Here is a 15,904-nt window from a genome sequence, read left to right on the forward strand (position 1 = left end):
ACTTGAACCGAGAACTTCCAGATGTTCAAGCTGGTTTTAGAAAAGGCAGAGGAACCAGAGATCAAATTGCCAATATCCACTGGATCATCGAAAAAGCAAGAGAGTTCCAGAAAAACATCTATTTCTGCTTTATTGACTATGCCAAAGCCTTAGACTGTGTGGATCACAATAAACTGTGGAAAATTCTGAAAGAGATGAGAATACCAGACCACCTGACCTGCCTCTTGAGAAACCTGTATGCAGGTCAGGAAGCAACAGTTAGAACTGGACATGGAAAAAGAGACTGATTCCAAATAGGACAAGGAGTCCATCAAGGCTGTATATTGTCACCCTGCTTATATAACTTATATGCAGAGTACATCATGAGAAATGCTGGGCTAGAAGAAGCACAAGCTGGAATCAAGATTGCCGGGAGAAATATCAATAACCTCAGATATGCAGATGACACCACCCTTAAGGCAGAGAGTGAAGAGGAACTAAAAAGCCTCTTGATGAAAGTGAAAGAGGAGAGTGAAAATGTTGGCTTAAAGCTTAACATTCAGAAAACTAAGATCATGGCATCTGGTCCCATCACCTCACGGGAAATAGATGGGGAGACAATGGAAACAATGTCAGACTTTATTTTTTTGGGCTCCAGAATCCCTGCAGATGGTGATTACAGCCATGAAATTAAAAGACGCTTACTCCTTGGAAGGAAGGTTATGACCAACCTAGATAGCATATTAAAAAACAGAGACATTACTTTGCCAACAAAGGCCCGTCTGGTCAAGGCTATGGTTTTTCCAGTGGTCATGTATGGATGTGAGAGTTGGACTGTGAAGAAAGTTGAGTGCCGAAAAATTGAAGCTTTTGAACTGTGGTGTTGGAGAAGACTCTTAAGAGTCCCTTGGACTGCAAGGAGATCCAACCAGTCCATTCTAAAGAAGATCAGTCCTGGGTGTTCATTGGAAGGATTGATGCTGAAGCTGAAACTCCAGTACTTTGGCCACCTCATGCGAAGAGTTGACTCATTGGGAAAGACCCTGATGCTGGGAGGGATTGGGGACAGGAGGAGGAGGGTTGACAGAGGATGAGATGGCTGGATGGCATCACCGACTCGATGGGCATGAGTTTGAGTAAACTCCGGGAGTTGGTGATGGACAGGGAGGCCTGGTGTGCTGCAATTCATGGGGTCGCAAAGAGTCGGACACGACTGAGCGACTGAACTGAACTGAACTGAACTGATGCTACAGGCTCTAAGGAAATTACCTGAGGATATGAACTAGATAAATTAAAATTAAGCTTTAAATATATATTTTTAAAATCATTAAATTTAAAATTGAGGTATAGCTGGGCATATATATAACCTAAATCCAAAATGAAAAAAGTCTGAGATTTTATTATCAAACAGGATTAGATTCAAGGCAAAATTTATTAATGAAAGAGAGGCTATTTTTGGTACTAAAGATTATAATCATCAATTAAGATGGAACTCACCTTAAGGATCATACAGGGAAAAAACATCAAAATATATAAAGCAATATGCGTGCATGCAAAGTCGCTTCAGTCCTGTTACTCTTTGCCACCCTATCGGCAGTAGCCTGCCAGGATTTTCTGGCTGTGGGATTCTCCAAGCAAGAATACTGGAGTGGGTTCAAATGCCCTCCTCCACGGACTCTTCCTGACCCAGGGATCGACCCTGCATCTCTATGTCTTCTCCATTGCCAGGTGGGTTCTTTACCACTAGTGCCACCTGGAAAGATCTAATATGTAGTTTCCTTTTAGCAATGAGTTTTTGCCCATAGTGTATTCTCACTATGAGAATACAAGAAAAATGGGCAAAAACTCATTGCTAAAAGGAAATTTTGGGTTACTTTTCTCTAGCCTATGACATATCAAAAAGTCAAAAAATCAGCATCAATACAAAATACCTAAATAATGTAATTACTAAGGAAAACCACATGGATATATATCACATTCTATTCCAAGGACAAAGAGAATGCAGCTTCTTTTTGAATGTTTGAAACTGCCCAGAAATTCACAACATACAACACAGAAAGCCTCAATAAAGTCCAAAATAGTGAATTGGTGGCAAACTCATCTAATCACAAGATTTAAAAACTGTGAAACATGGAAGTATTAGAAACTGCCCCCTTCCCCCCACCAGCACCACTGACAGAAGAAGGAAAAGGTGAGGAGAGTCTCTGAAGAGGCTCTTACCTGGAGGAGAAGGTTGCACAGAGTCTCCCCTCCTTGTCCTGGTCCTGGCTTACCTGTGCTGGATCCCGTCACCTGCTGCCTTCAGGACCGTCCTGGCATCGGGCTGGTTACAGACAAACCGTCAGTTCTGGCATCTTAGTCTCTGGAGTCGATGACGCTCAGTGCGGCCTTGCCTCAGCCCTCCCTGCTTTGTCACCACTGACCCTCCAGAGCACACCCGACCCCCACACACCAGCCCTGAGCCGGGGGAGGGGGGGGGCGGTCACAGTAAGATTGGACCACGTGGGCCAAGGTCCTCTCTCCACCCCTCAGCTCACTTCCCACACAAGGACAACAGAGATTAGCAGGGGTCCAGGGAAGTCACGGACTGGCACTGCTCCTCATCAGGGTGAGGGGTTTAGGTCACCAGAGCACAGACCTCAGTTTTCTTCATGTCCCCAGCAGGGGGCGCCGCTCCTGACACACAGTAGTTTCTGCATCAGTTCCCTCCCTCCTGGAACCTGTTTCCCAGCGACTAATTAGAGACTATGTTGCATTTACAGGTCATTCCACCCTGCTGTGATTGCCTTGGTGTGTCACTCACTGAGACCCAGTACACAGCCTGACATCTAGTAACCACATAACAAATGATTAGCAAATCAGTGTGGGGTTTTCTTCAACAGACTCATACATGCATAAAGTTGAAAAAGTTCGTATGACATAAAGGGTTACAGTGAAAAGTAAATTTTCTCCTCCATCCCATCCAAAATCTTTCCACATTCCCTCCGTGGACAGGGTAAGTGTTACAGTTTAGATAGTATTCTAGAGAGAGAGTCCATTTTGTAAGGTATTTTCCACACATTCTATCTACAACTTTCTTATCAATTAGCAATATATTCTGAGATTATTCTATTTTTAAAATAGAAATCTAGTTCAGTTTAAGATACTGATAATAATGATTCTCCACTGCTGATTTTAAACTTAAGTATAGGAAAAATCCTCTGTCTTCCATAGTAATAGAATTTTTTTCTAGATAAAGTCACCCAGATGTAAAATATACTCATTCTCCAATCTTTCTGAGGCTACTTGTCTTTGTGGTTAATTTCTGGCCAATATGATGAAGCACATGTAAATTTTTGAATTTTGATCTTCAAGGGAAGAAACTTTTCCTCCTTCCCTGCTTTCCCTGGTTGCTCCCAAACCATGAACATGGTCTTAGGTTCCTCGGGTCATGCCAACAAGAGCGACATCCCAGGGAGAGCAGAGAGGAAAGGTCACGGGGACCTGGATGTCTGGACAACCTCGTGCTGCAGGGCCACCCTAAGGTTAAGGTGTTAGTTGCTCAGTCGTGTCTGACTCTGCAACCCCATGGACTGTAGCCTTCCAGTCTCCTCCGTCCATGGGATTCTCCAGGCAAGAATACTGGAGTGGGTTTCCATGCCCTTCTCCCGGGCATCTTCCAAACCCAGGGATCATACGCGAGTCTCCTGCATTGGAGGGTGGACTCTCTACGATCTGAGCTACCAGGAAAGCCCTAGCAGCCCTGGAACTCCCTCCCTCACTGTCCTGGGAGACACACACCAGCTTCCTTCCTGTGAAACCAGTGTTACTTGGGTTCGGCTGCACAGAGTGAATTAATACATATCAGGAGAACAGGATTCCCAGGAGTGTGTGCTCGTGATGGTCTGTTCTGAGATGAGGAGAGATGTATTTACAGTGTCACCCTTGGCTCCTGGGACATTACTGTGAGCTGGAGGAAGGGAGAGCTGGGCTGGGGGTGGGGGGCAGCACAGGGAGATGGGAGATGTCACCCTCCTCATCTTCCAAGCCATGGGATGTGACAGGGGAGGGTTAGGTCACCAGGTATCTGTTTGGGGTGTTTGTCTCTTCACTTTCCTTCCTGTCCTCTTACAGACAGTTTCCTTCACATTCCAGACAGGATGAGAATCTGCTGGTGGTCTCTTCCTCCTCGCCCTCCTGTCTGAGGGCAGGGCCTGGGGAGGCTGAGACCTAGAGGAGGAACTTCTCAGGTAGAGAAGGAATGCAGGTCACTTATCCTCCTTCTGGAATCTCTGCTTCCCCAGCCTGGCCTGCACAGCCAATCTTGAGACAGCTGAATCCCCAGCATAAGTGAAGCATATGGGGGAAAGAAAATAGTGTGCATCCATGGGTTCCTCATATCTTTTTTCCCTGTGATCCCAAAATGTACATTGATTAATCTCCTAATTGTTACCAGAGAGTCACTAGTCCAGCTGATGTTCCAAAAGTGAGTATTATACAGGGGCATGGCTACCAGAGGAGGGAACACTGGGGTCACCTTAGATCTGCCAACCATAGGATGACTTTGGGATCATCTGACCATGTGGCTTCTCACAGAACTAAGGGTAGGAATGCAGAGACTTAAATAAGCAGAGAGTTCAAGTCCAAGGTTTTTGGACTCACTCCACCGGTATCCAGATCAAAATTATGTTCAAAAAACACTAGTGCAGTCTTCCAGGTTATTTGGAATTACAAGAGAGAACTTTGTAGGTAGAAACATAAAGGTAGGAAATGAAAAGAAAGTAGCCAGGTTGAGATTTACAGTTGTCTCATTATCACTGGCAACTATCATGCCAGTCTCTACAAGAGCCACAGTGGTGAATTAATTAATATATGATGTGATCACCACGGTTGCATCCTGTCAGTCTTTGAGGATGACATTAACCTCTTTCATTATCCCCAGGACACAATATTGCTTTTAATACTCTGTCTTGGCTGAGCTTTGAAGGCTTTTTCAGGGTCTTCCACTCCACATTTCTTATCAGAAGTTTTTTTACTCGACGCACACGCCCACACAAAAATCAACATGCGGGTTCTTGCCAACTCTAAATATGTCTATAGCCGTGACTCTAGCTGGAGAAATTGCCACCAAGAGAATGTATAGATACAGAGACACTGTGAGATATATATGGCCCTAAGACAGGATGCACATTATTTTCTGTTCCCCATATACCTCACTTATACTGGGGATTCATGATTGCAGGCGGGTATCAGGGTCAAATCTGACTTGCATCCATAGACCTAGAAGGATCTAGATATTTCCTTTCATCAGTGAGTGAAATAAGAACAATGGCCATTGGCTTCCACATGGAATGATGTGGGGAATTACTGTTGACCACAACTGCTCCGTATTGCAGGGTATATCCTCAGGGTACTTAGGTTCTCTTCAGCAAGTGAGTTCTGGGTGTGAGAATTGGTTCAAGTCTGGAAACTAGATAAGGAATGGTAACTTTTTATTAGGCAGCTGACCTCAGCCTTCATCTCATTCATTTTGATGTATTAATATAATACTAAGTCACACTCTTGTTGCCTGTCCATCTACCTTGCCTCTAGAAACATGACGATCTATTAACCATTTCCATAAACCCCTTACAGTTAGAATATCCTGCTTGCATCCTGACATCGTTGGTTAATTCAAAAACTTGGTCCTTGTTCCTGCCTTGCTGTCACCTCTTCCCCTGCTTTCTGGGATCCTGTTATCCCCGCTGCTGCTGTGGTGTTATCTCCTAGATCAGCTCTGCCTGCACAGGACAGCGAGGTTAATATGGCTCACTTGTTCATTCCCTATTGCCTGATAAACACTTTCCTTTTGGAAATATTTACCTTTTTTTTTTTTAACCAGTTTTGTTTTTTAACCAGCATGCCCACTTCTCTGAGTTTTTTCTTGACTTTCTGTTCAATTGCCATGGTGGTTCAGGCATCAATGCTTCATTTAACGTGAGCCGTAGCACTTGCTCTGGCAGAGGGGCTGAAGTGAAGTATGAGCCATGCTGTGTGGGGGCACCCGAGACGGATGGGTCACTGTGGAGAGTTCTGACAGAACATGATCACTGGAGGAGGGGACGCAAACCACCCCAGGATACTTGCCATGAGAACCTCACGAACTGTATTAAAAGACAAAAAGGTAGGACAATAAAAGATGAGTCCCCCAGGTTGGAAGGTGTCCAATATACTACTGTGGCTCAGATAATGAGCTTCTTATAGCAAAATTCAGTCTTAAGTCAAAGAAAATGGGAAAACCACTAGGCCAGTCAAATATGACTTAAATCAGATCCCCTATAAATATGCAGTGGAGGTGATGAATAGATTCAAGGGATTAGATCTAGCAAACAGTGTGCCTGAAGAACTATGGACAGAGGTCTGTAATACTGTACAGGAGCAGTGAATAAAACCATCCCAAGGAAAAAGAAAAGCAGGAAGGAAAATGGTTATCTGAGGATTCTTTACAAATAGTTGAAGAAAGAAGTGAAAAACAAGGGAAAAAGGGAAAGTTGCACCCAACTAAATGCAGAGTTCCAATGAATAACAAGGAGAGGCAAGAAGGCCTTCTTCAATGCACAGTGCTTAAAAATAAAGGAAAACACCAGAAGGGGAAAGACTAGAGATATATTCAGAAGAATTGGTAATATCAAGGGAACATTATCCCCAAAGATGGGCACAGTAAAGGAGAGAAACAGTTGAGACCTAGTGGAAGGAGATGAGATCAAAAAGAGATGGAAAGAATACATGGAAGAACTGTACAAAAAAGATCTTAATGAATTGTATATCCATGATGATGTGGTCAGTCACCAGAGCCAGACCTTCTGGCGTGTGAAGTCAAGCAGGCCTTAGGAAGCACTGCTGTCAATAAGGCTAGTGGTTGCAATGGAGTTCCAGTAGAGCTATTCATAACCCTCAAAAATGATGCTCTCAAAGTTTTGCACTCAATATGTCAGCAAATCTGGAAGACCCACCCGTTGCCACAGAACTGGAAGTGGTCAATTCTCATCCCAGTTTCCAAGAAGGGCAATACTAAAGAATGTTCAAACCATCAGACAGTTGCACTCATCTCCCATGCAGATGTTCAGGCTGGATTTAGAAAAGGCAGAGGAACCAGAGATCAAATTGCCAATATCCATTGGATCATCAAAAAAGCAAGAGAATTTCAGATAAACATCAACTTCTGCTTCATTGACAATGCTAAAGCCTTTGACTGTGTGGGCCACAACAAACTGTGGAAAATTCTCAAAGAGATGGGCATACCAGACCACCTTACTTGCCTCCTGAAAAACCTGTATGCAGGCAAAAAGCAACAGTTAGAACTGGACATGGATCAACAGACTGATTCCAAATCAGTAAAGGAGTACATCAAAGATGTATATTGTCACCCTGCTTATTTAACTTATATGCAGAGGACATCATGCAAAATTCCAGGCTGTATGAAGCACAAGCTGGAATGAAGATTGCAGGGAGAAATATCAATAACCTCAGATATGCAGATGACACCACCCTCAAGGCAGAAAGTGAAGAGTAAAGAACCTCGTGATGAAGATGAAAGAGGAGAGTTAAATAGCTGATTTAAAACTCAACATTCAGAAAACTAAGATCATGGCATCTGGTCCCATCACTTCATGGCAAATAGATGGGGAAACAATGGAAACAGTGACAGACTTTATTTTCTTGGGCTCCAATATAACTGCAGATGGTGACTGCAGCCATGAAATTAAAAGATGCTTGCTGCTTGGAAGAAAAGCTATGACCAACCTAAACAGCATATTCAAAAGCCAAGACATTACTTTGCCAACAAAGGTCTGTCTAGTCATAGCTATAGTTTTTCCAGTAATCATGTAAGGATGTGAAAGTTGGACCATAAAATAGGCTGAGTGCCAACAAATTGATGCTTTCAAACTATGGTGTTGGAGAAGACTCTTGAGAGTCTCTTGGACTGTAAGGAGATCAAATCAGTCAATCCTAAAGGAAATCAGTCCTGTATATTCATTGGAAGGACTGATGCTGAAGCTGAAGCTCCAATACTTTGGCCACTTGCTGCAAAGAGGTGACTCATTAGAGAAGACCCTGATGCTGGGCAACACTGAAGTCAGGAGGAGAAGGGGATGTCAGACGATGAGATGGTTGGATGGATCACTGACTCAATGGATATGAGTTTGCGCAAACTCCGGGAGATGGTGAAGGACAGGGAAGCCTAGCATGTTTCAGTCCATGGGGTTGCAAAGAGTCAGACACAACTGAGCAACTGAAAAACTCACACTAGTAAGGTCATGTTTAAAATCTTGCATGCTAGGCCTCAGAATAATGTGAACCAAGACTTCCAGATGTCAAACTGGGTTTAGAAAAGGTAGAGGAACCAGACATCAAATTGCCAACATTCACTGAATCACAGAGAAAGCAAGGGAATTTCAGAAAAACATCTACCTCTGTTTCATCAACTACACTAAAGCCTTTGACTGTGGATCATAACAAACTGTGGAAAGCTCTGTTGTCGCCTTGTCATATTCCTTTCTCAATACTGAGCCACTCTGTTGTTCTACACAGCATTCTAACTGTTGCTTCTTGACCCGCAGATAGGTTTCTCAGGAGACAGATAAGGTGGTCTGGTACTCCCATCTCTTTAAGTGCTTTCCACAGAAAGATTTCCTCTTCTTGGGCTCAAAAATCACTGCAGATAGTGACTGCATCCATAAAATCAGAATACGATGACTTCTTGGCAGGAAAGCTATGACAGTCCTAGACAGTGTGTTGAAAAGCAGAGACATCACTCAGCCAACAAAGATCTGTATAGTCAAGGCTATGGTCTTCTCAGTGGTCAGGTGTGGTTGTGAGACCTGGACCATAAAGAAGGCAGAGCGCCAGAGGATTGATGCTTTCAAACTGTGGTGCTGCCGAAGACTCCTGAGATTCCCTTGGACAGCAAAGAGATCAGACAGTCAATCTTAAAGGAAGTCAACTCTGAATACTCATTGGAAGGACTGATGCTGAAGCTGAAGCTCCAGTATTTTGGTCACCTTATGTGAACAACCAACACATTGAAGAAGTCCCTGATGTTGGGAAAGATTGAGGGCAGAAGGAGAAGAGGGCTTCAGATGACTGAATGGCATCACTGATGCAATGGACTTGAACTTGGGCAAACTCCAGGAGATGGTGAGGGACAAGTAGGCCTGGCATACTTCAATCCATGGAGTCACAAAGAGTCAGACATGACTAGGCGACTGAGCAAAAGCAACATAGCATTTGTTAGAACAACTTTAAGTGAAAGTCATTCAGTCATGTCCGACTCTGTGACCCTATGGACTACACAGCCCATGGAAGTTTCCAGGCTAGAATACTGGAGTGGGTAGCCATTCCTTTCTCCAGGGGATCTTCCCAACAATACTGAAATATAATACACCAATTGAAAAGAATCAATTATAGCATATATACAAAGAGGTGTGACCATTGCCACATTCATTTTTGAAAAGTTTTCATCACCCTGAAGTGTTTTTAGAATATTGTTATCCAGGTACCAATTTCCTAGGTGGCTCAGTGGTAAAGATCTGCCTGCAATGCAGGAGAATCAGGAAACATGGGTTAGAGCCCTGGGTTTGGAAGATCCCCTGGAGAAAGAAATGGTAACTCACTCCAGTATACTTGCCTGGAAAATTCCATGGACAGAGGAGCCTGGCAGCCTACAGTCCAAGAGGTCCCAGAATTGGACATGAATAAGCAACTGAGCATGCATGCACGCATTAAGGTATCAATTTATTCCTGGGCAGTCAGCCCCTATTTCCCTTCAACATTTCCCTCATCTCTAGACAAACACTAATCTACTTTCTGTTTAAAGGGATTTGCTTACAAATCCTATAAATAAAATCTGACAATATGATCTTTTATTCTTGTTTTCTTTTGCAGAGCATAATGTATTTAAAGTTCACCCACACTAGGCATCCATGTACTAGACGTCTGTACTTCCTTCTTTTCATTTCCAAATAATTTTCCAATACAGGTTTGTACCGCTTTTACTAATTCATTCATGAAGGGATGCAGATCTGAGTTATTTCTGCTGTTTGACTGTCATGATTAACGCTGCTGTGAATGTCAGCTACAAACATTGTAGTGTAGACTACCATTTTCATTTCTCCAAGGTAAATACCTAGGAATGGAATTTATGAGCCCTAGAGTAACGCTAGGTTCAAACTTGGAGGAACTTCCAGACTGTTTTCCAACACCACTTCATATTCCCACTAGCTGGTTCCATGGTTCCAAACTCTCCACATCCTCTCTGAGCATATGAATCTTGGTTTCTGGATTTTCAAGGAGGGGATGTCACCTATGATCCCCACATGAATAAACTCTGGGTTACATTTCCTATTACAGCTCATAAGATTTAGAAAACCAAAGGTAAGATTTTCCCCAGATTTGGCTAATGCCTTAAGGATAAAAACAACTCCTCCCTCTGAAATATTCCCCACATTTATATTTTGGCCTAAACATTTATTCTCTTGGTACTGTACTTATGGAAGCTTTTTATACTTAATCTATTATTTTTATTTGTTTTCACTGGACAAGTAAGCCTTAAAACCAGGCCAACCATGTTACTCAAAATGGAATCTCCAAGGCTTAATTTCTCAATCCTGCTATTTTTCTGGCACCAGGGTAGTTTTCAGAATACAAGTCCACCTAAACAGGTGATACTTTATCTCTTCTGTGAGCCAGTGCTGGTTTGTGAAATGCTTGTTATCAGCTCACAGTGAGAAACAGACAGACATTGAAAGTGAGCATAAGCAAGTAAACTACCTTATCTTGACCCAGACTGGTAATTGCCAAGAAAAAGATGAGCATTTTTATCATGTCATTGGATCTGCTAAAACTGTTGGATTATTAGTCCTCATGGACTACAGATTATAGCTTGGTGTCTAAACTAGTACTTGAAAGACTTTTGTGTGGGTCACATGTAAATCGATCAATTTTATAAATACTTTCCCCATAAAAATGTACATACAAAGAAATACAAAAGTTCATTTCAGTTGCTCAGTCATACCCAACTCTTTGTAACCCTGTGGACTGCAGCATAGCAGGCTTCCCTGTCCATCACCAACTCCTGGAGCTTGCTCAAACTCATATCCATCGAGTCAGTGATGCCATCCTACCTTCTAATCCTCTGTCATCCCCTTCTCCTCCTGACTTCAATCTTGCCCAGCATCAGGGTCTTTTCCCATGAGTCAGTTTTTCCCATCATGTGGCCAAAGTATTGGAACTTCAGCTTCAGCATCAGTCCTTCCAATGAATATTCAGGGTTGATTTCCTTAGGATGGACTGGTTTCATCTCCTTGAAGTCCAAGGGACTCTCAAGAGTCTTCTCTAACACCACAGTTCAAGAGCATCAATTCTCTGGTGCTCAGCCTTCTTTATGGTCCAACTCTCACATCCCTACATGACTACTGGAAAAACCATAGCTTTGACTAGACGAACCTTTGCTGACAAAGTAATGTCTCTGGTCTTGAATATGCTGTCTAGGTTGGCCATAGCTTTTCTTCCAGGCAGCAAGCATCTTTCAGTTACATGGCTGCAGTCACCATCTGCAGTTATTTTGGAGTCCCCAAAATAAACTCTGTCACTGTTTCCATTGTTTCCTCATTTATTTCCCATGAAATGATGGGTTGGGATGTCAAGATCTTAGTTTTCTGAATGTTAAGTTTTAAGCCAACTTTTTCACTCTCCTCTTTCACTTTCATCAAGAAGCTCCTCAGTTCCTCTTTGCTTTCTGCCATAAGGGTGGTGGTATCTGCGTATTTGTGGTTATTGATACTTCTCCCTGCAATCTTGATTCCAGCTTGTGCTTCATCCAGCCCAGCATTTTGCATGATGTACTCTGCATATAGGGCTTCCCTGATAGCTCAGTTGGTAAAGAATCCACCTGCAATGCAGGAGACCCTGGTTCGATTCCTGGGTTGGAAAGATCCCCTGGAGATGGGAAAGGCTACCCACTCCAATATTCTGGCCTAGAGAATTCCATGGACAGTCCATGGGGTTGCAGAGAGTCAGACACCATTGAGCCACTTTCAGTTTCACTTTTCACTCTGCATATAAGTTAAATGAGCAGGGTGACAATATATAGCCTAGACCAACTCCTTTCCCAATTTGGAACCAGTCTGTTGTGTCATGTCCAGTTCTGACTGTTGCCTCTTGACTCACATACGGGTTTCTCAGGAGGCATGTAAGGTGTTCTGGTATTCCCATTTATTGACGAATTTTCCACAGTTCATTGTGATCCACACAGTGAAAGGCTTTGGTGTAGTCAATAAAGCCAAAGTAGATGTTTTTCTGGAATTCTCTTGCTTTTTCTATGATCTAACGGATGTTGGCACTTTGATCTCTGGTTCCTCTGCCTTTTCTAAATCCAGCTTTTACACATGGAAGTTCTAGGTTGAAGCCTAGCTTGGAGAATTTTGAGCATTATTTTGCTAGCATGTGAGATGAGTCCTATTGTGCAGTCATTTGAACGTTCTTTGGCATTGCCTAACGTATAAAAGTTAACATGCAATAAAATGTCAGTATATATGTATGGGTCCCATGAAGAGTTATAGATCTTCTTTTTTAAGCCTAGAAAGAGACAACAGCAGCTGGAGGACATTTTGAGTAATCATTTCATCATTCAGGAGTGCACTCCGCTTATCTGAGAGTATAAACTAGGGTGGACAGGAACTGGCCCTCATAAGGCAAAGTCACAGAAGAAGTTGAAAGACATTTCATTGATTCATTCATCCAACCTGACTGGTTACAATGTAGCAGACCAAGTTCTGATCTAGATCACTGCTCAAAAAAATTGGAATTTGTCATTCTTTCCCCCTCCTTCAGTCTCCTCCAACCCCAGAATCTGTACCCTCTTCCCAAATGAGGGGAATTTCACACTTGATGATCTTGGTAGAAGGCAGATACCTTCCTCCATTAGACAGAAACCTTGCTTCCTAAATATTCCTGCAGGTAGAAAGAGGCTGAGGCCCCACCAGGCAGGTGACCACATGCTGGACTCTTACTTACGACATGGTGCCACAGAGAGACGGGAACCGCACCGGATGCTTTAGGCACACATGGCACGCGTGGCAGAGGCGGCCGTGTGTCGTCCAGGCGTCAGAGCAGCAGAGAGCAGGTCTAGTCACGGGGTCCGTTGTCCAGCATCAGGGCTGATGGTGCTGTGAAGAGTGGTGTCTGTGCTCACCTGAGGGGAAGGGGTTCCTGTGTGGGACCTGACCCGGGTGGGGTGAGAATTCTGTTCCCGACTGTGCTCAGGGCTGGTCAGCGGTTTTCCCTGAAATAAACCCCAAACCACAAGTGTGCCTCTCTTTGTTCCTTTTAGAAGAATTCAAAATCTTTTTTTGCCCACCCAGAACTACCCAAGAATTTATGTAGGGAAATCTCAGAGAGCAAGGATTCAGAGACTTTTCCTTCTGCTTTATTATGATTGGTATACAATATTGAGTCAGTTTATGGTGTACAATTGTTGATTTGATACACTTCTGTACTGCAAAATAATCACCACCATAGCTTTATCTGACAACTGAATCATGTCACATAATTACCTCTTCTGCATGTGTGGAGAAAATTTAGCTCTACTCTCTTAGCACCTCAGAGACTCTCTTTATAGTGAGCTGATAATCACTTCCTAAATTTTCAGCCTGGCGATAGCACACGGCAGAAACAACATGTAACTCACACCTAATGTTTTGTCTTTTTCTTCTTAGGAAAAAAACATTTAAATGTGTGTTTAAGACCCCTCCCCACCTTAATCATTCTCTGATCTTTAATGTCAGTGGATCCCAGTCTGCTCAGGACTGCTTGTAGAGATTGTTACAAAATACTCAGGACTCTCCCCAGATCCACCATCTAGAATGTAGGGCACGGAGTCCGGGAATCTATTATGAACAAGCCATACAGGGGAGGCTGGTGCGCGGCCAGGTGGGAATCCAGATCTGTGTTCTTGCTCTGAAATGTGTGATCTGAAGATCAGCACCAATCGTGCTATAAGTCTATTCCAGACCTTCTGTCTCTAAGAGGAGTGAGGTGAAGGACATTCCTTCATGTCCTTCAGGACCCCTTTTCATATGCCATCTAGATGCGGTGTCAGAATGGTGCCATCTGCTCAGGAGTGTGGTCTGATCATTTCCCAGAATTCATTCAGGATTCAGTCCTCGTCCTTCTGCTTCTGTAGCCAATTCTCCCCTCATCTGTGACCTTATCTGTTCTCAAGGCTTTAAACAGCAGTTATATAGCGTCACCTCTTCCATCTATTTCTCCAGTCGAGTCATCTCACCTAAATCATAGACTAGTAAACCCAACTCAGTTGCCACTTTCCTAAACCAAATGCTGATGGTGATGCCTTCTCAAATATGCTCCTTCCAGAGTCCCCTCATTTCCACAGTAGGCACCCCAATACTTACTAGCAAATCTCAAATTTTGCGGTCCTCCTTCACTCTTTCTCATAACTCAGATTTAATCCACTAAGAAGTGCTGTAAATGTACTTTCAGAATAGATCAAGAATCCAGTTACTCACAATCATCTTCCCTGCTCACAGCCCAGACAAGCACCAGCATCCCCACCTGGCCCCTGCGCTGTTTCCTAGAGTCTCCTCTACGCCTCCCTGGCCCTTCACCTCCTGACTCTGCACAGCAGCCTGACTGATGCTTCTAGAGAGCAGTCACACCAGGTCCTCCTCTGTTCCAATCATCCTATAACTCCATAGCTTACTGAGATAAAATCAACACCCTTCTAACATCCTGGAGGCCCACAGGATCTGGCTGGACATGGGATCTCAGGGCAATTCCTTTTCCTTCAGCCACAGCTGCCTCCTGGCTCTCCCTTGAACACAGACACTCTCCTGCCCTCATGCGTTTGCACTGGAGGCTCCACTTCCTGGAGAGAACCTCCCTTAGACGTCCTTGTGGACATTCCTTCGTTCTTCACATCTTTACTTAAGGCTCACCTTTTCAATGAGGCCCACTGTCCACCCTAGTAACACAGCCACCTTCCCTTCCCCACACATTTAAGGTCTGGGTCACTGCACTCAGAGCACTTACCAACCTCTAAGGGAAACACTTCTCTCACTAGGCTCAGAGTACATGCTCTGCCCCTTCTCCCTAGGACACACTGCACATACGGACAAGGTTTGTCTGTTGCTAGTTCATTGAGTTCTCCTAGATGCAAAAATATTGTGTCATGTCTCCGTCACACAACAAATATCAGTTGAATAAATGGTCAGTGTAAAGTGCTTCCCTACTCTAGAGATAGTGTCTTTATTAATGTGATCTCAGGCCACATGCTGTCTCGTGGCAGTTACAGCACAACATCCATTCGCACTGACCTCAGTGCTGCCTGTATTTTACTCACAAAGGCTTATCTCCCTTCCCTCCCACACCAATCAACCTCCACACCACACACAAGGCTCTTTATCTCTTCAGAAAGGAAGATCCTTCACTTTCGGCTCCTATATTCAACCTGCTATGATTTTATTAGACTCTGCTTTCTAAACCCATGAGTTGAGATGGGAGCCCACAGTAGCCTTAGAAGATGCAAGGGCAGAAGAGGGGGCAGACAGCAGAGATGAGAGAAATCCAGCAAGGAATAATAAGTCAAGATATGAAAGTATTGGGTCCCTCCTCTATGCAATTTCCAGCATGTGGTTCCTTTAAAAAGATGGAGAAAAGTTGGAAAGAAGAGTCCAGCAAAATCTCTAGAAGGAGGGCAAGAGCTGGATGACTCTGAAATTTCTCTCTTGGAACCACTGAGAATCCTGTGTGCATGGACCCCTTAGAGTTGTGGAGCAATGACAAGCAAGGTGACCCCTGCTGCTGTCAGAGATGGGGTCACCTGGAGAAGAATGAGACCAGGGCTCTACACATGAAGAAAACAGTTACTACACCACCAACAATAATAGCA

At 43.7% G+C, this 15,904-nt stretch overlaps 1 protein-coding gene across 5 annotated transcripts in view; it reads right to left on the reverse strand.

Moving 5' to 3' along the window:
- LOC122697341 (BOLA class I histocompatibility antigen, alpha chain BL3-7) overlaps positions 1–15,904 on the reverse strand; it is a 256,855-nt gene that overhangs the window by 236,842 nt on the left and 4,109 nt on the right. The window contains exon 9 of one of the 5 annotated variants that reach the window (XR_006342049.1): positions 11,338–11,400. The exons of the other annotated variants lie outside the window; for them this stretch is intronic. The gene's annotated coding sequence lies outside the window, so the exon portion shown is untranslated. Of the gene's footprint in view, positions 1–11,337; positions 11,401–15,904 lie in introns of those variants that run through there. 5 annotated transcript variants of the gene reach the window in all.

Source organism: Cervus elaphus, chromosome 7 (genome assembly GCF_910594005.1).
Source record: "Cervus elaphus chromosome 7, mCerEla1.1, whole genome shotgun sequence".
In the NCBI taxonomy this organism is placed as follows: domain Eukaryota; kingdom Metazoa; phylum Chordata; class Mammalia; order Artiodactyla; family Cervidae; genus Cervus; species Cervus elaphus.